We start from the raw sequence: 25,714 nt of genomic DNA, 5'->3' as shown, positions 1-25,714 counted from the left end.
TTGGGTACTAACTCTCATGGTATTAGCTTATTTTAAGTCATAGTGAATAGAAATTTATTGTTATATATTTATCTCTATTTTGAAAACCTTAAAATCTGTAAATACTGTTTTGAACATCTTATCAGCTGTGAATGTTTTGTTAATGAACAATCCTGCCCGCAAGAAAAGCCACAGAGGAGCTTCCCGGGGGGTTTGCGATTGTTTAGATCTGGCTGGAACATGGGTTTCATCAGGCTCCCAACCACCTGTGAGCAGTGCGTGACTGACTGTCTTTTCATGGATGAAGAAGTCGACGGCAGACAGTGAAATAACTCGTCCCAGCTCCTCTCCCAGGCAGAGGCTGACCTAGAAAGAGTCTAGTTCTCTTTCATTGCCTCATACCCTCTCCAGGAAGGGCAGGCGGCCAGTCTCATTATAGGACACACACCATCATTTGGTATCTTAATGGAAAACATGTGACCCGTGAGAATTCTTTAAAATTTTAATTTAAATTCAGCATATTTTCTCAGATATTGCCAGTGAATCGTTTTAATAAATTTGAAAATTGAGCTACTGTTATTTATTGATTTTTTTTGACAGCTTGTTGCACTTTAACGTGTAATACTCGAGGTACAAGAAAATTGCATCTAACATTGTTATAAATAAAAGGAATCAGATCAGTCATCACGGGCTCCAGAGTGAACAGCAGCTTCATGACGTCCGTGCTTAACATCTTTGCCTTCCGGGTGTAATTTAATAAGATCAATTCGAAGAATGGTAATTGCAGCTTCAGTTGCAAATTTGAAACTCTTAACTTTTTCTATGGTTGGGTCATACACCCCTGCTTGTTTGTTGTCTAGGGTTTACCACTGACCAAGTCAAGACCAATCCATTTTAGATTCTTGCGTTCTGAGCCTCATTATGAAAAGCTCTTAATTTTGCAACCCGATCTGTGGAGGCTTGGGCAGCATTAACTGCCAGAGCATTAGGAATAACAAGAAGAGATCTTGCAAACTCGGCAATAGCAAGCTGTTCCTGGGAGTCCATGCTGGTTGAGTAGTTTTCAAGGTAGACGGCGGAAAGGGCTGCTTCTACAATCTGCTTCTACCCGGAACCACAGATTTTGAGTCCAAAGCTCTCACCACACAAAGAGCATCAGGTAAAGAGCGCTCCATCTCGCCACACGTGAAATCATTTGCCCCACGTAAGATGAATGACGCAGAGGTACGAACCTTAGTGTTTTTAATCAAGATCAGTTCATCATCACAAATTCTCTCCTGTACCAACATAGAAGCTTCAAAAGTTTCTTCACCTTCCAAATGAAAACTGAGGTTTAAGATTCCTCATTGATCCCGACCTCTCTCCTGCACGATTATGGCAAGACGACGAGGTATTTGTTGGAAGGGTCTGGGTTTAAACCCTGGTCTCTGCCATTTACCTGGGGCAAATGTCTTTTAAAAAAATATTTATTTATTTATTAGTTTTGGCTGCGTCATGTCTTTGTTGAGGTATGTGGGATCTTTCGCTGTGGCACAGGCTCTTTGTAGCGGCGCACAGGCTTCTCTCTAGTTGTGGCATGCGGGTTTTTCTCTCTCTAGTTGTGGTGCACGGGCTCCAGAGCGCATGGGCTCTGTAGTTTGCAGCACGAGCTCTCTAGTTGTGGTGCATGGGCTTAGTTGCCCTGCGGCATGTGGGATCTCAGCTCCCCCACCAGAGATCAAACCTACGTCCCCTGCATTGGAAGGCAGATTCTTTACCACTGGACCACCAGGAACGTCTCTTTTGGGCAAATGTCTTAATCTCTTGTGACCTCAGTTTCTTCATCTCCAAAATGGAAACAACCATGATGCCCACTTCATTGAATTTGGAGGGCTGACCTGGGATAAAGCCAAAGTGCCCAGCACTAAGCCAGGCACATGATGCCAGCCCATGAGCTCCGTAGAGGACAGTCCTTGCCTCTTTCCTTCCCTCTTTCCCTCTTGTTCCCTTGCTGGTCCCCCCTTCATACTTACACCACACTCAGCCCCCAAATACCTACAGATCAGAACCTTGTCTTTGTTCTCATCAACTGTCTAACAATATTCAACCATAGTTCATTGGGGCTTCTGTGGCGGTCCAGTGGTTAAGACTCTGCACTTCCACTGCAGGGGGCACAGGTTCCATCCCTGGTCGGGGAACTAAGATGCCACATGGTCAAAAAGAAAACAAAAACATACTTCATCAGGTTCTGCTTTCTTAGTTGTATTCTTCAAGGATCTTTATTTCAGCTTTTCACTCTGACTTGGTATCTGACTTTTCTAATTATCAATAATCATTAAGAATTGCACATTCTTTGCAGTAAGTATTTTCTCAACAGCATAATTAAATAGTCATCCATCTATCCAGTCAATAAACAAAGTTGCTCATGAAGGATTAGTGTGACTTGCCAGATACCGCATACTAAATGGGGCATTCTGACTCTTTCTACGCATCTGTGCAGGAAATACGATTGTAATTTAGCACACGACTGTTTCTGCTTTCTCCTGCAGACTTGTTATTCTATCAGATCAAATTTCTCCCTGTTTTGGAAATCATATATAATTTGGGGATTTTACAGAGTGGAGTTGAGATTGTGTCAGAGAGAGTTTATGAAATTAGATATTTTATTTGATGAAGAAGGATTTTGTTATCTGAACATTCTACTGAGAAATGGAGAAGCAAGGATTTCAAGGGCAAACTGCGAGTAATTTTACCTTTCGATATTACTCAAAAGCTCACAAAGCACTGGCATTCCAAAACGCAGAAAGATATTGTATTTTAAATGAATTATGAAGATTATTTTAGTTCACTGCATATTTAAACTATAAACAATTATGATATGCTTTTGGTCCAAATTTACTTCAAATATGTGTTCCCCTATGTGTCTATGTTTGGCTCAATTGGTCTAAACACAGCAAAACTTAGATTTTCAGCTATTGAAAAGTTTCCTCTGGAATAGTAGCAATTTTTATACATTAGGAATAAAAGCATCATTATTAAGTATGGGAAAGATGAGTCTGAGGCTGAAATGAAAATGGAATAAATGGAAGTTTTGTTGTTGTTGTTGTTGTTTTTGCGGTACGCAGGCCTCTCACTGTTGTGGCCTCTCCCGTTGCGGAGCACAGGCTCCGGACGCGCAGGCTCAGCGGCCATGGCTCACGGGCCCAGCCGCTCCGCGGCATGTGGGATCTTCCCAGACCAGGGCACGAACCCCTGTCCCCCGCATCAGCAGGCGGACTCTCAACCACTGCGCCACCAGGGAAGCCCTGGAAGTTTTTAGTAAGGGAAAACTGGCTACACTGAAATGTTTCTTCCTTTAAGAACTCAGAAATGAAGCTGCCCTCGGAGAGTCGAATTAGTGCACCTCCAACGCCGTGGGTGTGATTAGGAATCGGTGGCAGACATTGCTGGTTGCTCCCCGGCATTCATCTGCCCACCTGCTCCTCCCACATGAACCCTGACCTTTCCCATAGCCTCTCTCCTCTGCACTGCTTGTGCTCAGTGCATGGGCCTCATCTCTAGCTCCAGAGGGTGGGACATGACGGGTCTAGGCCATTCCTGTAGGTTTGCTGCCCCTGCCAATGATTGGTATGGGCATGGGCATGTGACACAATTTTGGCCAATGAGACAGCAGGAGAAATCTGCAGGCGCTTCTGGGAAAGATTTTATCACTTATAAGGAGTGTTGACCGAAAAAAATGCACAACCTAAAAGTTGAGAATTATGTTTTATTTGGCAGACTTTCTGAGGACTTCAAGCCCAGGAGGCAGCTTCTCAGACAGGATATATAGGAGTTTTGTGACAAAGAGCAGGTAGTCGGAACATCAAAAGATTACTGTTAATTAAAGAAAACCAGATATGTCAAGTTAATGAATTTAGCCCTTTTCTATGTATGGGGAGATGTAAGAATCTGGGCTCATTGAAATCTTTCCTTTAGCTATCTAGGGCCAGTATCCTGTTTCTTTCCCATCCTGAATCCCCTCAGGGTGTACCACTTGGTGTGGCTGCAGGAGCCCGTTGGTCTCCATCCTGAGCTTCCTCAGGGCTCACCATCCAGGATGGCTGTAGTGGCTTGATGGCTGCAACCTCCTTTGTTTACTGATATGGCAGGCAACATTCTTCATTCACAGGAGAAACACAGCCCCTTTTTGGGCACTGGCTGTTGTGTTGTGATGTGATCACTGGAGAAGCAGCAGCCATTTTGTGACTATGAGGGGAGCCAGCCTGAGGTGTCAAGAATGTTTCCTGGAGGAGACAGAACCAATAGATTGTGGAGAGAAGGAGCCAGAGCACTGTCCCTGTGTTGGGAACCTCTTTTCCTTTAAACTTGTTTTTATGTGAATTAATGCCATGTTCCATCAGATTTAATACACCATCCATTGAATGCCATAGCATTATTTATTATATAGAAAGAAATAACACTGTTAAGGAAACTGAAACACAATGGGTTTCTATCACTTGTTTTATAGTTATTGAAAGGGCTCTTTTATTCTTCACTAGACATGTATTTTATTATGTTATTTTTAGCAATTATATTACAGTGGACCCTTGGTTAACACAGGTTTGCACTGCACAGGTCCACATATAGGCAGGTTTTTGTTTTTGTTTTTGTTTTTGTACTATGCGGGCCTCTCACTGTTGTGGCTTCTCCCATTGCGGAGCACAGGCTCCGGACACACAGGCTCAGCAGCCGTGGCTCACGGGCCCAGCCGCTCCGCGGCACGTGGGATCCTCCCAGACCGGGGCACGAACCCGTGTCCCCTGCATCGGCAGGCGGACTCTCAACCACTGAGCCACCAGGGAAGCCCCATCATTTACTTTTGATTCTTTTTTTTCTAGGAGAAATTCTCAATTTTATCCTCCAACCCTTCTATGTAGTTTTTCATTTTTCCTATATATTTTTATTTTCTAAAAGCTCTTTTTAGTTTTCTGAGTGTTTCTTTTTTATTGTGTACTGTCCTTGTTTCATGGATACAATAACTTTCTTATCCTTCTGAGGATATTACTGATGAGTATTTTGTTCTGCCTTTGTTCATTGTCTTTGTTTTTTCCAAAGTTACATTTCCTGTATGTTGTTATTGTTCATTTGTTTTGGCTTTCCTCAAAAGCCTGATAACTCATCACCATTCATGTGTATTCAGGAGTAGCGTGCTAGGAAGCTGACTGGAAGATCTGGGCATTTGAGCGGGGCTTGTCCAGAGGAGGACCTCACTGTAGGGTGATCTGCTGAAGCTCTTTGGTTGGAGGATCCTGACTATTAACGTCTTGAGATCTCTTTTCAGCCTTGTGAAGAATCTTCCAGCTTTCTTCCTGGAGGGTATAAACCTGGCTGCCCACAGCTTTCTGTGAGCCACTGGGAAGTCAGAGTGAGTCTCCCAGTTCAGTATGTGGATTTTCACTTAATCCCTTGCCATATTCAGCCCTGAGTTCCTCTGTCCCCAGTGGCCTGGGGTCCTGAGTCCATTGTATCCCTAGTTTACCCCTCCAGAGACCAAACTTGTGGTCTTCTGGGTGGTGAGGCAAAGCTCTTGCTGGCTGTGCAAAAGAGAGTAGGGGATGAAGATGAAGGTGGTTCTAACCATATTTTAAACAGGCTGTTGGGAATTCCCTTGTGGTCCAGCGGTTAGGATCCAGTGCTATCATTGCTGGGGCCCAGGTTCGATCCCTGGTTACGGAAATAGAATCACACTCACACACACACACACACACACACACACACACAAACAGGATGTCAAACATCCTTCTTGTTCGAAGGTCCTTTTTTACTCTAGCATTCAAAAAGAACCTATTTCCGCCCATTCCTGAGCCGCCCTGCTCTGAGGTTCTGGGGCACAAATCTGATAACTTCCTGACTTCCCTACCACTAGCTTAGAATTCAGCTTTTTCAGGGCTGTTAAATCAGCTACCAGTAAGTCATCTGCTTTTCAGCATGCAAAATGGTTGCCTTTGTTGCCTTTCCCATTCTCTTTTGTCTTTGTGGGTTTATGCTTTAGAAAAACCCTATAATTATTGTTTTAGCAGCACTGCCAGAGGCAGGGAAGATATACAATAGTACTATAACTAGAAGCTGCACTTTGTGTATCCTTAAGATGTTTTAAATGCTGTCAAGAATCTGACATGCTATGTTTGTCATTTTAATTTAAATACATAGGCTAATGCAAATGATTAAGTTGGTAGTCAACGTTTAAATTTAGGAATATCTATTAAATTTATAATGATTTTAAGATGCTTCAACGTTTAAAAGAGTTTGCTCATCTACATTTTTAAGTCTGTTTCTCTACAGTTTTATAAACATGTGGTTTGATTTTGTTAGATTTGTAATTATGTCTCTTTAGATTTCAGAAGTACTTGAGAAAACCAAATATATTAAATTCATGAGATAGATTGAAATGCTGAAGAGGATTTAATCATGTTTGTCAGTGTTATTTAAATTTAAGAGAATTTATTAGATTTACAAGTTTTGTGGCTTTAATTTATAATTTTTAAGGTAATTTGATTAAGTTTGTAAACTGTGCTTAAATGTTTAAGGGATTACAATTTGTTAAATGTATAAGCTAATTAAACATTAATCAAAGAACAATGAAAATAAGCGTTTTAATTTTAATACAAAATTACTTGATTTATAATTGAATTTCCTAGATTTGTAAGTTGTATTTAAGGGTTTAAAGAAAAACAGGTTTTTAATTTCTAAATTTAATTGAATATTTGTGATAAACACAAATAACTGTAATAAACTTAAAATGTTTCTAATAAACTATAAATAATTACAAATAATTGTAAAATAGATTTTCTTAAATCAGATCTAAAAGATTTATATAGGAATTTGGAGACTATTGGGTGGCCAGTTGGAAAAAGAAAATTGATTTATGCCTCACATCAGGATAAATTACAAATAGATCAAAGATCTGCATGTAAAAAAAATGAGACCATACAAGTACTAGAAGGAAAAAAAAATAGTGAATCCTCTTATTACCTTTCTAACTATGTCTCAAAATCCAAAAGCCAGAAAAGAGAAGATTTATACATTTGATTATATAAATATTAAAAAACTTCTGTACGGCAAAGTTGCCAAAGACCTGTATGGAAATGTTTAAAGCAGCTTTGTTCATAATACACTGTACCTCCGAACTGGAAACAACCAAAATATCCATCAACTGGTAAATAGATAAATACATCCAAACGAAAAAATATTACTCAGCAATAAATAGAACTGCTCATACATGCAAAAACATGGTTGAATCTCAAAAGCATTATGCTAAGTGAAAGACGCCAGATATAAAAAAGAACCAGAGGGCTTCCCTGGTGGCGCAGCGGTTGAGAATCCGCCTGCCGATGCAGGGGACACAGGTTTGTGCCCCGGTCCGGGAAGATCCCACATGCTGCGGAGCGGCTGGGCCCGTGAGCCATGGTCACTGAGCCTGTGCGTCCGGAGCCTGTTGCTTCACAACGGGAGAGGCCACAACAGTGAGAGGCCCACGTACCGCAAAAAAAAAAAAAAAAAAAGAACCAGATATACTGTATGATTCCATTTAGGGCGCGTTGAAAAAGGCAAAACAGAAATCAGGTCAGTGGTACCAGGGGATGGAGCTGGGAAAGAGGACTCACTGCAAACGGACATGAGAAAACTTTGGGGTTGGTGAAAATATTGTATATCTTTATTATGGTGGTGGTTATACATTTATCAAATTTATGGAACCTAAAAAGTGTAATTTTCACTGTACTAAAAGCATAGCAAGAAGCCTGATTTAAAAAAAAATACAGCAAACAAAGACAAAAGAAAAATGATAAACTGGGAAGAACATTCACAGTTAATATCACAACAAAGGGTTAATCTCCCTAAAGAGTTTGTAGAAATAGAGAAACGACCAACAAATTAATTTTAAAAGTGAGCAAAAGACAGGAAAGCCAAGTTCGCAGGAAAAAAATTCACATGGCCCATAAACATGAAAAGATGCTCAATTTCACGCAGAATAATAGAAAGCGTATTAAAATCACACCGACGTTATGTGTTTTCCGTTTCTCATCTACGCAGACGGACAAAATCCTAAAGACTGAAAACACTCTGTTAGCAAGGCTGTGGAGAAACGGGAAATCTCATGATTATGGTACAACAGCTAGGGAGGGAAATTTAGCATGATCTAATAATAAACGAGGGTCTCCATTGAGGTATTATTTGCAAAAGCTAAAAAGATAAGAAGCAACCTGCGTGTGGCAGCAGGAGACTGGTTGAATAAACTTTTCACACAACCATACAAAGGAGTATGTACCTGTCATTCTCTGTCCTAAAAAAGAATGAGGAAGATCTCCATGTGCTGCCGGGGAGGGACCTCCAGAACATATTGTGAGGTGAATCCCCCCGCTAGAACATTAGGTCCAGGAGGCTGGGGGTCTTTGATCGTTTTGCTCATTGCTATTATCTCAGGATCTAGAAGAGTGTCAGTAATATAGTAGGAACTAAAAAAAAAAAAAAAAAAAAAATTGTTGACTTAAATGAATTGCCTGATCGTATCGTGTTGTTTTTATTTTCCCTTATGGCTTATCTTTTTCTTATCAATTCATAAAAGGTCTTTTTATCCTAAGTAGTGGTTATAATTCTTTGTTTGATAAGGGTGTCAACTGACATTGTTTATGCTGTATGCACCATTTCAGAAATGTAACGTTTTTTTCTTTTTCTTTTTTGGCTGCACCGTGCGGCAAGCGGGATCTCGGTTCCCCAACCAGGGGTTGAATCCGTGTCCCCTGCAATGGAAGCGCGGAGTCGTAACCACTGGACCGCCAGGGAAGTTCCCAGCATTTTTTTCTAAACTTAAATCTTGAAATCTTTTCCCTTATGACTTTTGTGTTTCCTATATTAAGAAGGCCTCCCACACTTGGAGGTTACTCATATATTTTCCTAAACTACATTCCTAATATTTAATATCAATATAAGTCACTGCATCGATAAATCAAAGAGAAAATATCCTAGGATTAGATTAATCAAAAGTCCCCAAATGCCGACACAATTCAGTAGCCATTCCTAATATAAATCCTAAGTAAAAAAAAAAAAAATCCTAAGTAAAATAGTGACAGAATGAAACTACTTAAATATAAAATATATTTACACACACACACACTCACATATATACAAACCCATACACCTGGTAAACACCATATTGAATGGTCAAGTACTGAAGCCTTGACATATAAATCAGGAACAAGGCCACTTTTATTCAACAGTACTTTTGGTTTTCTAGCTGATACAATAAAATAAGAAAATAACTGGAAGGAAGAGAAGGTGTTTTAATAAATAGAATGGCTAAAAATCTACTATTGAATAGAATTCATGAAAATTTCATAGGGAGATTGGATCTATGAAATTATACATAAAATAGTTTTATTTTAAATAAATAATTTATATATAATATTTATAATATAAGCAGTTAGAAATGGATATGGGAAAAAATGCACCCCACATACAATAATTTAAAACACTAAAATACCTAAAAATAACGAACATAAAGGTTATAGAACCTAATAAAAAAATGCTATTCAATTTTACTGATGGTCCTAATGACAATACCTGAAGAAATTGAGTGACATTTCATATTCTTTTTCTTTTTTTTTTTTTTTTTTTTTTGCGTTACTCGGGCCTCTCACTGCTGTGGCCTCTCCCGTTGCGGAGCACAGGCTCCGGACGCGCAGGCTCAGCGGCCATGGCTCACGGGCCCAGCCGCTCCGCGGCACGTGGGATCTTCCCGGACCCGGGCACGAACCCACATCCCCTGCATAGGCAGGCGGGCTCCCAACCACTGCGCCACCAAGGAAGCCCGACATTTCATATTCTAAGACTGGAAATTTCAATTTCGAAAAAAATAAGACACTCACCCTTTCCCAAATTAATATATAAACCTAATGCAACAACAATCAATTCAGTTTCCTATTTTGGTAAGAGGACAAAATTTTGTAAAATTCATATTATAAAATAAATATGTGAAAATTGCCAAGAAAAATCTTGGGAAGAAAGAATAATATCTTGCAATATATTAGAATGTAATATAAGGTGATTATAAATAAATAGTATGGTATTTATATATAATAAACAAATATACTGGTAGACTAAAGTTCAGAAGTAGCGTCAGATGTAAATGGGAAACTAATGTATGGTAAAGGTATTATTTCAACTTGAGAAGAAAAGGATGAATTATTAATAAATAGTGTTGATATGATAAGGCATCTACTTAAAAGAAATAAATTTAAACTTCTACCTCCAACTACATTCAAAAATAAAATCTTCATGGACTATTATGATAAATGCAAAAAGTAATACTACAGGATTTTATGGGAAAAGTATTACTTTAAAAACAGTAAATAATAATAATACCATTTTTATTTTATAAAGTGGCACAGGAACGAGGGATAGCACCACACTAAGACTTATTATTCATGCTTTGGTACCATCCTTATTCTCTGGCTGAAATCTTGGAAGCAAAATTCTAGAGGTGACTGATCAGAAGCTATTATTTTGACTTGAAAATTCAGTACAGAGGTGGTAGCTATTAGACTTGCTTCCTCTCCTAGGTCATGAGATGCAGAAATTAACTTTAAGCAACATTCTTTATTTAAAAACATTCTATTACAATAAATCATATTGGAGGTCCTACAGAATCCACGATTACTCTCATTTTCTCCTTACCATGCATCATGACTTGGCTGTTTACACCTCAGACACAATCTCTTACGAGGCAGATTTTTTGAAAGCAAAACTTGTACAATATTTTGCATAAAGGAAAGAGAATAAGAAAACTATACATACTGATGATAAATATTTTTTCCAAAACATATCCAACATGAGTACTTTTGATTCAGGGGGGAAAAAGAGTCATGTAAGTAATGAGAGCATAAAACATGGACATCAAAGTGGATGGACGTCACTGAGTTCCTACAGGTGAAGGCGCAAATGGGGCTTCAAGCGCGTCAGAGCAGGTGCTTTGGACCCAGAGGGACATTCCAGGTGAGGACTTACTAGAGGGTAGCCTTGGCGGGGCTCATAATCTCTGTTTGCCTGCTCTAGTTCATATCTTCTGGGAGGATTAACATGAACTGATATGTGTACATGTGCTTAGCAGAGTACCAGATACATTTTAATTTTTCTTTCCTATCGAATTATTACTGGAATTTGTTAACATGACAGGCCAAGAACACAGACGTAGTTCCCTAGGTTTAGAAGATGCACAGATCCACTCTTGCAGCTCCAGGTAAAAAACTTGATGAAACCCCACAATTTTCTAAGTCTGAAGATGGTGGGACCATTGCCAAGTGCAGGAAGGCAGTGTGAGTCGAGGCCACGCCAGTCACTTCTAACACACACTCTGCAGAGGCCTGACCCCAAAATACTAAGTGTGTCTGCCAGATGGGTGTGCTAGAAATCTCAAAGAAATTCAGAGTACTCTACAAACAATAAGATCAAACCAAGAAAAAAAAAGCTCTGAACACAGATGCAAGTGGAGCCTTTTCTTTCTTTCTTTTTCTTTCTTTCTTTTTTTTTTTTTTTTTGCATTAGTACAATATTATTTTTTCCAGGCATTCTGGAACAATGCCTGGAAAAAATAATACAATCTGGAACCCTCTCGCCAAAACCTTCCTGGATATGGGCAGGAAAAGTGACTCAGCAGGTAGGAAGGCCCCGGTGTCTAAGGCTCCACTTCGCAGGGTGAATTTAGAGATGTACCTGCCCCTAAGCCTGTAAGCTGCTTCTTTATAAAATTACTATTCACAATTGGAAGGTGTCTATGGTTTCGCTTTTGGTACAAAATAGTAATCTACTGGTAAAAAACTTATTTAAAAAATCTCCCCCAGGAACTTTCCTGGTGGCATAGGGTTTAAGACTGCATTCCCAATTCAGGGGGCCTGGGTTCCATATCAGGGAACTAGATCTCACATGCATGCCGCAACTAAGGAGCTGGCAAGCCACAACTAAGGAGCCTGCTTGCTGCAACTAAGACCCGGTGCAACCAAGTAAATAAATAAAAAAATATTAAAAAAAAAAAAAATCACCCCCAAGTTTCTCAGGGTTTAGTTAGAAGTAGCTCTGCTCTACACATGCTGAATTCCCTGGCAGGGAAGGAGGGGACATCAGACCCAACTGACCAAGAAGCTGACAGTTTCTCTCTTGATTAGATAAACATTTGCCATCAGAAAGACTCTGCACTTCCACCGCAGGGGCACGGGTTCAATCCTTGGTCGGGGAGCTAATGTCCTGCATGCCATGCAGCCAAAAAAAAAAAAGAAAGAAAAGAAAAGCAAAGAAAGAAATACAGGTTGTTTTTTTTCTCTCTCTCTCTCTCCTTTCTCTCCAGTGGGAGCTAGTTATATTTCCTCTTGTTCCCTGGTACTGTTCTCTTCAAATGCATCCTCAGGTACAGCCCTACCATTCGGTAAGGGGTCATTTCATAGTTTTATTTCTGTGTCTTCTTTCTGTTTCTCTCCACGTTTCCCTCTCCCCTTGGTTTTCTTTCTTCTTGTTTGTAAAATGAATACCAGCTACCAAATACTTGCATCTATGCCCTTTTCAGTGCCTATCTGCTAGTCAAAAAACAAACAAACAAAACCCAATAAAACATTTTTATTTCTGAGATTTAAATATTTCCTAATTATTAAATATATCAAAATTGGATATACTTTGTTGAAAATTCCTCAGCATCTGTTATGGGTTGAACTGTGTTCTGCCCCAAATTCCTATGTTGAACTCCTAACCCCAACTGTGACTATATTTGGGGATAGGGCCTTTCAACAGGTAATTAGGGTTAAATGAGGTCATAAGTGTGGGGCCCTAATCCATCAGGACTGATGTCTTCCTAAGAAGAGGAAGAAACGCCAGGGATGCACGTGCACACAGGAAGGGCCATGTGAGGACGCAGTGGAGGGTGGCCATCTCCAAGCCAAGGAGAGAGGCCTCAGGAGAAACCAAACTTGGCAACACCTTGATCTTGGACTTCCCAGTTTCCAAAACTACGTGAAAATAAATTTCTGTTGTTAAAGCCGCCCATTTTGTGGTATTTTATTATGACAGCTCCAGAAGACTAATACAGCTCCCAAAATGATCATGAGAAAACAATAACAGATCTCATCGAGTACGTACCCTGCACCACATGTAGGGTGCTTTACGCTTTATCCCATCCAGTCTTTACAAGAACCCTAGGAGGTTAGTATCTCTGTACATTTTATAGATGAATAAACTAAGACTCAAGGAAGTTTAGAAAAGCTTGCCCTAACTCATTCACTGCTTAGTAGAATCTGAATCCAGGTCTATCTGACTCCAAAGCCTCTAAATCTGTTCAACTGGTCGCCTTGTTGGAATGTCCAAAAGCCTCAGCTCTTCAATGTCCATAATCCTGGAGGGAAGCAGTAATGTTTATAATCCTCATGGTGCTGATCCATGAATTAATATTTGGCACTGGATGCGTTTTTAACTTACATGTGATGGGGGTGTGATTGATGTGCTGAGAAGTCATGGCATTTCATTCATTTCACATTTCACAAGGACTAGGGGCATTGCATTGTTCTAGGCAAAACAGACAAACCCCCCATGGAGATTACTTTCTACTTGGGGGGGGGAGGGAGATGCCAATAAACAAGTAAATATATTTCAGAGTGTATTAGAACGTGATAAATTCTGTGAAGAAAAGTAAACAAGGAAAAGAAAACAGGGAGTGTTGGGTGGCAGATGGGGGTTCCATTTTAAATAGGGTGGTCAGGGCAGGTGTTATTTGAGGCCTGGAGAAGCCAGATGGTGAGACAGAGGAGCTAGTAAACTGCTTTGCTGCTCACCCAGCATGTTCCATGTAGCCCTCCCAAGCATGCAGGCAGTAAGCAAAGTGCCCTCAGCATCCTATCCTAAAGCTGAGGCGCTCACTGGAGACCAATGGTACATGTATTTTATATTATAACCATGGGATTACATCTAATAGCCTTTCCTGCTAAACCGCAGATTATAAGGCAGAATAAGAGCAAAGCAGCAATCATGAGCACTTCATTCAAATGCTTTGATATTCACTCATGCATTTGTTTTCATGTCTGTGTGCTTTCTACAGCCAGCTCTTTGAAAGCTCTTGTCTGGAGCATCCTGGTTGCACAGCCTGTGGTGCTCCAAGGACAGTGGTACTTCAAGGACAAAGGACGACCATGCCTGAAAGTGTCAGCGTTACATCCCCTACCAGACTCTTAATTGCCCCCCCCCACCATGTTGTGATAGATACTAAGTTCCTGAGCCCACCTGGGCGATGCCCACCTGGGCAACAGGACCTGTCCCAAATAAGGAAAGGCGTCTGCCCTGTCCCACTCCCACCCTACAGAAGGAAGGTATATGTGCCTCGACCAATCAGTAAATGAAATTTTCACCTCGGACCATTCCATTGTTTTCTGGCTATAAAAACTGACCAATAGCACATGTTCGGGCTCAACTCTCCCAGACTTCCTAGTAAGGAAGTCTGCCCGCTGTTCTGGCAGCGACCCTCTCTCTGATAAATTCTACCTTCTTTACATTCTGCCTTGTGTCTGGAAATTCTTTTCCAACCCGCGTTCGGACCACGATACAGCCCAGTGCATCTTCCACGTAGAAGATGCTTCTGCAAACACAATGAGGAATTGGCCTCTGCTGCCTGACCAGTATCCTTTCGTATCATCACTCCAGCAAGGTGTCTGGAAGTACCATGTTTTGATTATACTGACACGCATTTGCACACGCATGTCCAATGCCTAGAGCATCCACCGCTGCCTTGTCCTCTAGAAAAACCCATTCTTCAAGATGCAGTGTGAGTCATGTTATTGTGTCATAACAGTCAGTAAAAGATCTTAGTTGTCCGCCACTCACATGACTTGCTAGATTAACTTTGGCACCTTCCTCTTCTCTGTTTGAGGCTGAGTTCAAGTTTCAGAGGAGAGGTGAGTCCTCCATGCCATTATTTACAAGCCAGCGAGAGGTGAGATACCCTCCATCCCATCTGTTCTTGGGTTATCACGGTAACTGGTAAGGGCAGCATCAGCCTCCTCCCAGTGCTCTCTTGGCAACACATCCCTCCCCCCCGCCCCCGCCCCCACCGCTGGTGGATGCAGAAGGAGGCGTCTTCTGACTGCCTGAGTCCTGCCGTAGTCCCAGACCACAAGGCTGGGGACACCGTGAGGTCTGTCCAGTCATTGCCTTCTCTTGCAACAAGCTGCCGGTGGGAGGCACCTGGACCTCTGAACACTCTCCCACTCCTCACCTGCGGGGGAGGGGGAGGGGGGGAGGTCTGCTCAGCTCAGAGCCTCAATCTACCTGGGGAGTCTGCTGGGTTTTTGACCTTCACTCCCCAAAGCAGCTTGGAAGGAAATGGCCAAGGACTCTTCACGTGAACCAGCAGCACCTAAATCCTCCTTCCCTCTTCTCTGCATGTCTTCTCCCACCTACAATCTGGGAGGTTTGCTGGGTTGTAGAATACTGGGGCAGGCTCTCTGCACATCCTAACCAATCTATTGTCTGCGCTGAAAACTTGTCTCCCTCCCCCATCCAAAGTTTGGGCTTTTGAAATTTAAAATCTTATGCCCTTGCATTTCAAAGCCTGGTCTTGGGGAACTCCCCTAAGCCAGGAATGAAACTGATTTAGAGGAAAGCACTTATTAGAGGGAACAGAATATAAAATAATTCAAGGAAAAGTTCTCAATTAAACCTTAACTTTTGTCTGGCCTGCCGTCTGGTATGATAGCGTAAATTTCCAAATATACAATTTAAAATAAAGCAACGCCTAAAAGTATTTATATGAGGTACAGAAATTAAAATAATTTATAAAATGTTCTCTTGGGGAGAAAAAGCATTTTCTTGAAAAAAAAGGTTAAAGGAAACATATTTTATTCAAAGAGTTCTTTTCCCAAGTTATACCCATGACCACAAATACAAGTTTTTGAGAGTTTTGTTTTTTTGGGGTTTTTTTTGCGGTACACGGGCCTCCCACCGCTGCGGCCTCTCCTGTTGTGGAGCACAGGCTCCGGACGTGCAGGCCCAGTGGCCATGGCTCACGGGCCTAGCCGCTCCACGGCATGTGGGATCCTCCCAGACCGGGGCAAGAACCTGTGTCCCCTGCATCGGCAGGCAGACCCTCAACCACTGAGCCACCAGGGAAGCCCCTGTGAGTTTTCATGTCAATATTTATGAAGTTCCATTCTAGGGCTCAAGTTTAACAGCTGGCCAAAGCATCCCAGGCTCTTTCTGTTTAAGCTAAACTGGAATCGAGCAAAATCATCTGACAAGCCATACAATCTAGATCTTTCCTGGCTTCTAGCCTCTGACTTCTGACCACCAGTGGAACTCACCTTACCTCCACACCTCCTATCTGTCCTTCATTCTCTTGCAGATTCAGCTCTTGATTTTTCATTTGGGCTGTGATTTTAACACAAGGTCTTGGTGCCATATGTCTTGTCAGCACCCCAGTCCTAGGGCCCAGGGTGGCTCCTGGAAGCTATATGCTAAGATTCATTTTTTAAAAAATAGATCTATGGGGCTTCCCTGGTGGCGCAGTGGTTGAGAGTCCGCCTGCCGATGCAGGGGACGCGGGTTCGTGCCCCGGTCCGGGAAGATCCCACGTGCCGCGGAGCGGCTGGGCCCGTGAGCCATGGCCGCTGAGCCTGCGCGTCCGGAGCCTGTGCTCCGCAACGGGAGAGGCCACAACAGTGAGAGGCCCGTGTATCGCAAAAAAAAAAAAAAAAAAAAAAAAAAAAAATAGATCTATGAGGGCATTCAGCCTCACTTATTTATTTTATTTTAAAAATATTTATTTATTTATTTGGTTGTGCCGGTCTTAGTTTCGGCAGGAGGGCTCCTTAGTTATGGCATGTGAACTCTTAGTTGTGGCATGCGTGTGGAATCTAGTTCCCTGACCAGGGTTCAAACCCGGGCCCCCTGCATTGGGAGTGCAGAGTCTTCACCACCCTGCCACCAGGGAAGTCCCAAGGTTTATTTTTCCTGAGACAAAGTAAACACAATTTCCTCCAGTTGGCTACTATCCATTGTGTTGCCTATTGCTCAGAGATGAGATTTTTCAAACTGTTGTCTGTGCATTGTCTCCAATTCCTCATCCCATCTCTTTTCAACCTACTATACCCTAGCTCTGTAGGCAGACAGGGTAGGGGGTACCCTGAGAAAGAGAACCAGGTACGGCTTTCTGGACAGAAGAAAAGCCATTTGGGGCCTAAGCCATTTGGTAACCAAGGCCTGGCCACAACGCTTGCCCTTGAACAGGTATTAGTAATTAATGATCTTCAGGGAACAAAAGAATGCAGGAACAAAGTGTTATCAGGCAAGAGAAGTAACAACAGCAAAGATAATGTATCAGTTGTAAAGACTCCCAGTTCTGTTTCAGCAGTAAAGATTAGCCTGAAGCACTCAACCGCCAGATCAACTGGAACCTAAGGGATGAGGATGTTGACATTTTCTGTTCCTCCCAACTTCAGTCAGCTACAGCTTGGACTCTGTCCACAGACAGCCCAAGCTTCTTCGTGAAGATGCATGTACCTTTAGCTTAAAACTTAACCAGCTTTGCTGCTTAGGAGATAACTGCTTTGGAAAAGATCCCCCGTGTCCTCCTTACTCATTGCAGGCAATAATAAATCCTTCCTTCTCTCTGATCTCTGGCTTGGTTGTGTCTCTTGGCTCAACACCCACCAAGAGACAAACCCAGTGTTTCAGGTAACGGCCCCACAGTGCTTCATGGGCACTGCTACTTCTTAAGTCAGCAGTGATCTCTGTAGTGGCTTAATTGGGAAATATGTACTCATTCATTCAAAAAAATGTATCGAGGGAATTCCCTGCCGGTCCAGCGGTTAGGGCTCCCTCTGCTCTTTCACTGCTGCGGGCCTGGTTCAGTCCCTGGTCAGGGAACTTAAGATCGCGCAAGCCGCGATCTTTCTTTTTTGGCATGGCCAAAAAAAGAAAATTAAAACAGACAAACAACAACAACAAAACCAAAAAACTTTACTGTGTGTCAACCACATGCCATGCACTTACTGTTCTAGGTGCTAGGGACACCTACACCTAGCAGTGTAGGAAATAATTAAAAGTCCCTATATCCATGGAGTTTACATTCTCGTAGGGGGAGACAGACCATGTAGATTTACTTATTTACTGCTGTCCCTATTTCAGTGATATCCCAATCTCAACCCCCAAAAGCCTGGAAAAGCCTATACTTCTTCACCCCAATTTAATCAGTTGCTAAGTATCAATTCAACTCCTAAATCTCTCTCTAAATCTACCCCTTCTCTGTATTCCCACTACTTGCCTTAGTTTGGCCATGATGGAAATATTTACACCACAGAAACTGGCAATTGCTACGCATCAGGGCTTTTTCCCTTGGAGAACCAGTTGTAAACCATTTACCAGCCTATTGCTGATTAAGGAACCCTAAGTGTTTTCCTCTTGGACAGGTCCAAAGGTTTTCTGTTCTCTACCAACCCGATTTACCCTCCTGGAAGTCAGCCTTCATACACCTGCTGCCAGGGTGCGCTCCTTCTGAAACATCAGTGGGATCGTGTCAACCCTCTGCTTAAAACTCTTCCAGGGTCCTCAGCCCTTTCAACGCATTGGCACTACGGATAAAACGCTCCTTGATCTGGCCCTGTTTATCGGTCCCAGCCTATGCCTTACCTTACGTTTCAATCTGTCTACAAACCAGTACCTGTACTTGTCTCCCTCTCCTCTGTGCCTTCGTGTTGGCGGTTCCTTCTGCCTGGAATACGTGGCTAATTCTCAGGCAGCTCACAAGACCGTTAAGGTGTGCTATTTTGAGCTCCCTTTTCACGGCCAGGCTGGTTTCATGCCTTGTCCGTGTTCCCTCACAGGACCCTGTGCATAAATCTGTCCCAGCATGTAAGCCACTGCACCGAAACTGGTTTACCTCTTGTGGAGTTGCTGGTCAGCCTGCTTGGGACTGTGACCTTCACTCTGATCCTGGAGAAGAACAGGGCTTTCTGTAGTCCTGTCTTTGACCTTTCCCTCATCTTACTGGGTAGACTCTACATAGTCTTCTTGGGTGATCTCATCCATCCCTAAGACTCTTTCCTTGGATTCCCACCATCAGTATATTGATGATTCACCACTTATACCTCCAGCCCCGATCTTCTGGCCTAAGGAACATCTCTACCTGGATATGCCGCCTCAATGTCTTCTCCTCTAGCTGCCTCTTCCTGGGTTCTCGTGTGGGGAATGGCATTACCAGAGCTCAGCACACTCCAGCCAACAGGCCAAATATGATCACAGCTTGAGCTAAGAATGGTTTCTACATTTTTAAAAAGGAAAGAACAGAAAAACCACAAACACAAAGTAGAATATACAGTGGAGACCATATATGGCCCACAAAGCCTAAGATATTTCCTGGGATTCCCTGGTGGCGCAGTGATTTAGAATCCGTCTGCCAATGCAGGACACACGGGTTCGAGCCCTGGTCTGGGGAGATCCCACATGCTGCGGAGCAACTAAGTCCGTGTGCCACAACTACTGAGACCACGTGCCATAACTACTGAAGCCTGTGTGCCTAGAGCCCATGCTCCACAGCAAGAGAAGCCACCACAATGAGAAGCCTGCACACCGCAACGAAGAGTAGCCCTCGCTCGCCGCAGCTAGAGAAAGCCTATGCGCAGCAATGAAGACCCAACGCAGCCAAAAATAAATAAATAACTTTATTAAAAAATAAAAAGTTTCCTATCTGGCACTTTACAGAAAAAGTTCATCAACCTATAGGCATCACTGTTTTCCAAAGAACCTGGGAATCAATAATAGTATTAATCAATTAATAATAATAATTAGCAAAAATTGAGTTTACTCTGTTGAGACACTGGGTGTGCTACACATTTCACTTTATTCTCCCTCTCAACCATGGAATATGAGGAATTCCTGCCCGTGTTTCTGAGCCAGTCAGGACCCATGCCCATGCCACTGTCTACTGTACAACTTTCTCTCTTACTCCAAATCTGAACAGTAACCAGGTCTTCAAAAACTTTTTATCCTCCTAAACATTTCTCAAATTTGTTGATTTATATTCTTTACAACTACATCTTCCAGTCCGTAAGCAAGGACAAGTATTTTTTCTTTCCTGCATGTTCAGCACCTGCTGTTAAAGATAATTATGTGGGGCTTCCCTGGTGGCGCAGTGGTTAAGAATCCGCCTGCCAATGCAGGGGACATGGGTTCGAGCCCTGGTCTGGGAAGATCCCACATGCTGCAGAGCAACTAAGCCATGTGCTGCAACTACTGAGCCTGCGTGCCTACAGCCCATGGTCCGCAACAAGAGAAGCCACTGCAACAAGAAGCCCACGCACCACAATGAAGAGTAGACCCCACTCACCACAACTAGAGAAAGCCTGTGTGCAGCAACGAAGATCCAATGCAGCCAAAAAAAAAGAGATAATTATGTGAATGAAGAAACTTCATTTACATACTGGGTTTTCATGTTATAGTTGAGGAAAGAGAGATTCAGGGGATGAGTTTCATTGGGTAAGGTTGCACCGCTAACAAGATTATTTTTTTCTTTTGACAAGATTCTAATTCAGATCTGTCTGACACCACAGTTTCATGTTACTTCAATTATACCATTTTGTCATCTTCTCCCTTTCCGCTGGCTCCTTCCTCTTAACCTTCAACAGGCTCAAACCTTTCCTTTCCAATAACTACAACAATCCTTTGATCATGCTTTCCCTACCTTTATAAATAAATTGCTTGGAAAAAGCAGCCATTTTCCTTGTCTGTATTTCCTCATTTTTCATTCACACACATCATGTTACAGAATCCGTCTTGCAAATACCAGGATCCTGCCAACCTCCATATCTAAGGGTCCACCTATCTTTATTTGACCATACAGCTACCCCTCCACCCCCATCCGGAAGCACAGCATTCCTATGAAACCTTCCCTAAACCGGAATGGCATAAAGCAAAGAAGCGATGGCCTTGGGACACATCTTGCTAACGCATGCACAAAATAAATTGAGATCAAGCACAGATGATCACAGACACAGTTCAAAGCTATGGCGGCTTGAGGCTGAGATGCCTGTGTGGTTCCTGGGGAAGGAGCTTGATGGCACCACTCTTGCTCCTTGGGGAGTGAGCAAACACTATAAGGGGTCACTGTAAAACAACGCTCAAAGCTGATTTTGCTTTTCACCTTTTTTTCCATAAAAGCGAAAAACTTCGGATTTCTTTCAGTTAGTAAAAGCATGTATTAATGTCAGTCTTTCCTAAAAGTTAAGTGGAATAAAGCGAACTTTTGAAAAGTGGGGGATACCTGTACTCTGCGGCATTTGACTACTTCCCTGGTTTCCTCCTCTTCCCAGAAAAAACAGTCCCAGATTTCCAAGGCTAAGTTCTCTAGGATTCCTTGCCTTGTAATGTCTCCCTGCATTTGCAGAGGATGGTCTAAAATCTCTCCTTCACATCCCAGTAGGGCCTTCTTATGGCCCAGATTCCACACAAGCGTCCCCCGTATCTGCTAGAGAGTTTTATTCAGTGGACATGTAACCCACTGAAGTATAACTATTTGTTTAGCTTTTGTTACTACCACTAGTCTATAAAGCCATCTCCAAGTCTTAGTGACTTTTTTTTTTTAACCTGCCAAGTGCCCATGGTGAAAGGCACAGACTTGAAACTGGTAAATGTTTATTGAATAAATTATTGAATAAATTAAAACATTAACTATCCAACTGGCACCCAGCCAGCAAACAGCAGAAATCAAATCAAGAAAGGTGAGAGATTTTTCCAGTAGCCTATATTGTTGAAAAATGACACTAGGTTTTCTAGGTACTAGAACACATCAAATGTGGGATATGAATACATCAAGCTATACTTTGGAAGATACAAAATTTTATTTATGTAAATAATATTGATATTTTAATTTATATTTATAGAGTTGTATTAGTAAACATTTTAGATTTATTTTACATTATTTAAACAATCTTTATATGTATACTCATTATGCATTTATGTATTTATTTCTTTTAATTTAAATATCGAAAAGAATGAAGTTAAGATACCAAGCAATTAAACAGCTGAGAAAGCCTTTTTATTAAGAAATTGCCACAGAAGTACTTTGCTGTGAATGAGCAGGCTATTTTCTGTTAAGTGAAATTTAGTTTTTCAGTTTTTTTTGATGTTTAGCCGTGTTGGGTCTTTGTTGCTGCACACGGGCTTTTCTTTAGTTGCGGCGAGCGGGGGCTACTCTTCGTTGCGGTGCACGGGCTTCTCAATGCAGTGGCTTCTCTTGTTGCCGACTACGGGCTCTAGGCATGTGGGCTTCAGTAGTTGTGGCAGACGGGCTCAGTAGTTGTGGCTCGCGGGCTCTAGAGCGCAGGCTCAGTAGTTGTGACGCACGGGCTTAGTTGCTCCGCCGCATGTGGGATCTTCCAGGACCATGGCTCGAACCTGTGTCTCATGCATTGGCAGGCGGATTCTTAACCACTGCGCCACCAGGGAAGCCCGAAATTTCGTATTTTAATCATATCGAGTACATTTAAAAATTAAGACTATACTTTTTTTTTTTTTTTTGTGGTACGCGGGCCTCTCGCTGCTGCGGCCCCTCCCGCTGCGGAGCACAGGCCCAGCAGCCATGGCTCACGGGTCCAGCCGCTCCGCGGCATGTGGGATCCTCCCAGACCGGGGCACGAACCCGCGTCCCCTGCATCGGCAGGCGGACTCGCAACCACTGCACCACCAGGGAAGCCCCCTGATTTTATAACAGGGCTTAAAAAGGGGGCTAAATCATCGCTGTCTGCTGCTTTTCTTCTTTTTTGAAATGCTAAATGAGGGCAGGTGCTGGGGAAATCAGCGTGATAAAAGTGAAGAAGGAATTCTCAGGCAGTGCTATTTAAATGACCACATAAGAGAAAAAGATATTAAACTCCACAAAAGGGCTAAACATTTTGCCGGTTGGGCTTCAGACTCTTTCCAGTCAAACTGGCAGGCAATCCCTCAAATTAAAAAAAGGAAGGTGGGGCTTCCCTGCTGGTGCTAGTGGTTGAGACTCTGCCTGCCAATGCAGGGAACATGGGTTCGAACTCTGGTCTGGGAGGATCCCACATGCCGCGGAGCAACTAGGCCCGTGAGCCATGGCCGCTGAGCCTGCGCGTCCGGAGCCTGTGCTCCACAACAAGAGAGGCCGCGACAGTGAGAGGCCAGCGCCAAAAATAAACAAGTAAAAAATGGTTAAGATGGTAAATTAAAAAAAAAAAAAAAGGAAGGTGTCTTACTGCTATAGAATTTTAAAACTGGGAAGTCCTCGGTGGTAAACAGGTCTACCAGGAAATAAGTAGCCTTACTGATTTAGTAGCTACTTAAATACAAGTTAGCCTTACATTTTCAAAGGTGCTCTACAATTTTACTTCCATTTACCTGCTATGAATTGTATTAGTGCATCTCATTTCTTTGTAAATAAGCTTTTTGTAACGCAAGAAATAAAATAAAATGAAATAAAACATAAAAAGTAATAAATGGCCTGAGACTGGAATGGGAGAAAAGCTATACAGATTTACTTGGGTGATGTGAGGCCATTTTTAAAAACTCAAAGCTTCAGTGACAATAACGAGTTCTTACATCTTAATCTGTGATGATTAAGTTTACTCTGACATCATAAATACATTTCCTTTCCCCACCCCAACTCTCTAGAAAAGTAAAATGAAAGAATTGAAATATATTCTCTGTTAAGGAGATCATCTAAGTTCCAATTATTTTTTCAGTAGAAAGTTTTAAAACCTGCCAATTAGGATGTCCCCACCTACCACGGACTACCTCAAAAAGCTGAGTTGGGTTTCCTGGAGTGTGTTCTCACTTGTTTGACTTTTAGCAACAATGGCCACACCTCTTCCTGAACAGTTAGCTGGCAAAACTCCTTGCCTTACTTCCTTAATGATATTAATTTTTTAAAGAGAACATTAAAAAGGCTTTATAGTTTTTGTAATCATGATAAAGCTGACAGCAAACGATTCAAATAATATTAAAAAGCATGGTGAGAGAGTAAAAAAAAAAAAATCTAAAATCCCATTTCCAGGTATTGAAGAGTATTCTTGTAGACATTCTTCAAACATTTCTCCGACTCTATATACCTTTATAGATTGATTGTGTGTGTGTGTGTGTGTGTGTGTGGTGTGTATGAGAGCATATGTGTATGTATATATTCGTTTTATATGATTAGATAATAATTAACGTTCATTTATAATCTTTCGTGTCCTCTTACGGACATCTATTCATGTGATGTTTAAATCTAACATCACCGTTTTTAGTCGCATCGCAGGGTTCCCTTATACAGAAGTAAGCATAAAGTACTTAACCAACTTTCTATTGAAAGACTTCTGGTTTTTGCCCCCACCCCCCACATTTTTGGTTATTATAAACAACACTGTGATGAATTTCCAGTTTATGTGTCATTTCAGATTTGTGTAATTATCTCCCGAGAATAGATTCCCTGAGGTGGGATGCCAGGGCAAAGGACGGGTATACAATACCTGACTAAATATCGCTCAACTGCTTTGGGGAAGCGTATCAGTCAGGATTAGGTTTAGCTGAATGCGACAGAACACCCAAATGTGGGTTACACAAGACAGTTTATGTAAAAGAGGAGGCAGTCCATGGCCCCGGGGATCAGGAATCTTCCATTTTTGGTACTCTACCGTCTTTAGAACTTGGCTTTTCTACATGGCGCAGGATGGCTGCTCAAATCCTAGCCATCGAATCTGCATTCCAGGCAGCAGCAAGGACGAAGGGACAAAAAAGGGTCCAACTTCCAAGGACTCTTGTGAAGTCACACTCGGCACTTCTGCCAACATTCTACTGGCCAGAATTTGATCATGTGGCTACATCTAGCTGCAGAGGAAACTGAGAAACGTAGTCTTTTTTTTTTTTTTTTTTTCTCTGTTCACATGTTCAGCTAAAAGTCAGGTAATCTTTTACTAAGAACAGGGGAAAATAGATACTAGGGACAACGAATGGTTTCTGCCGTAGGAAAGATGTACTAATTTACATTCCTGTTAACATCGCACGAGAAGCCATTTCCCAGGCCTTTACCAATGTTGTTCTATTAGACCGTTTCCAAGGCAAATGCGTTTCATTACTTAAAAGGAAAATGTTTAACCCATCCTCAAATAACCTGTGTAGTTGAATGCCACTAATATCAGTGATGTATACTTTTTTCTCCCCAGAGTAAGAGGAAGATGCAAACGTGGAAACACAAGTATTCCTCTGCCTTGACTTGTGCTTCAGGGTTAAAGCTCTGTCCTTAGCTGACTTATCCCTCCCTCCTGATAACCTCATTCACAGCTTTAAATGTTGCTGAGTCAAAATCTGTATTGGTTCTCCCGATCTCCAAAGCCCTGCTAAATTAGCCAGTTGCTTACCGGGTAATCCAACAGCATCTTACCATCAACTATAAACAAATTGGATCTCACCATCTTCTCTTACAAACCTACCTATTCCTCTTCCCACACTCCTTATTTTGGTGGCACTGGTTGAGTCATTCTAGACTCTTACCTCTCTGTCATCACAGAACATTGACTCTGTAACCAAATTCTATTAATTCCACTTCCTTAACAACTCTTGACATTCCCTTCATCGCCACTGTGCTCTTGAGGATCAAGACAAAGTCTCTTTAAGAGGGCTCTCCAGCTCTACACTTGAACCAGGCTATATCCAACATGGCAGCCAAAGGCCTCTTACTAAAATGCTAATATGAATGTGATTT

At 42.0% G+C, this 25,714-nt stretch overlaps 1 protein-coding gene and 1 pseudogene across 1 annotated transcript in view; both read right to left on the bottom strand.

Moving 5' to 3' along the window:
* Positions 1–25,714, bottom strand: part of FBXO36 (F-box protein 36) — a 98,231-nt gene that overhangs the window by 43,762 nt on the left and 28,755 nt on the right. The window lies entirely within an intron of this gene.
* On the bottom strand, positions 657–16,381 carry LOC131751528 (T-complex protein 1 subunit alpha-like; annotated as a pseudogene).

This window comes from Kogia breviceps, chromosome 2 (genome assembly GCF_026419965.1).
Source record: "Kogia breviceps isolate mKogBre1 chromosome 2, mKogBre1 haplotype 1, whole genome shotgun sequence".
Lineage (NCBI taxonomy): Eukaryota > Metazoa > Chordata > Mammalia > Artiodactyla > Physeteridae > Kogia > Kogia breviceps.
Note: the sequence above shows the minus strand (reverse complement) of the source record. Positions and strands in the feature narration are given on the sequence as shown.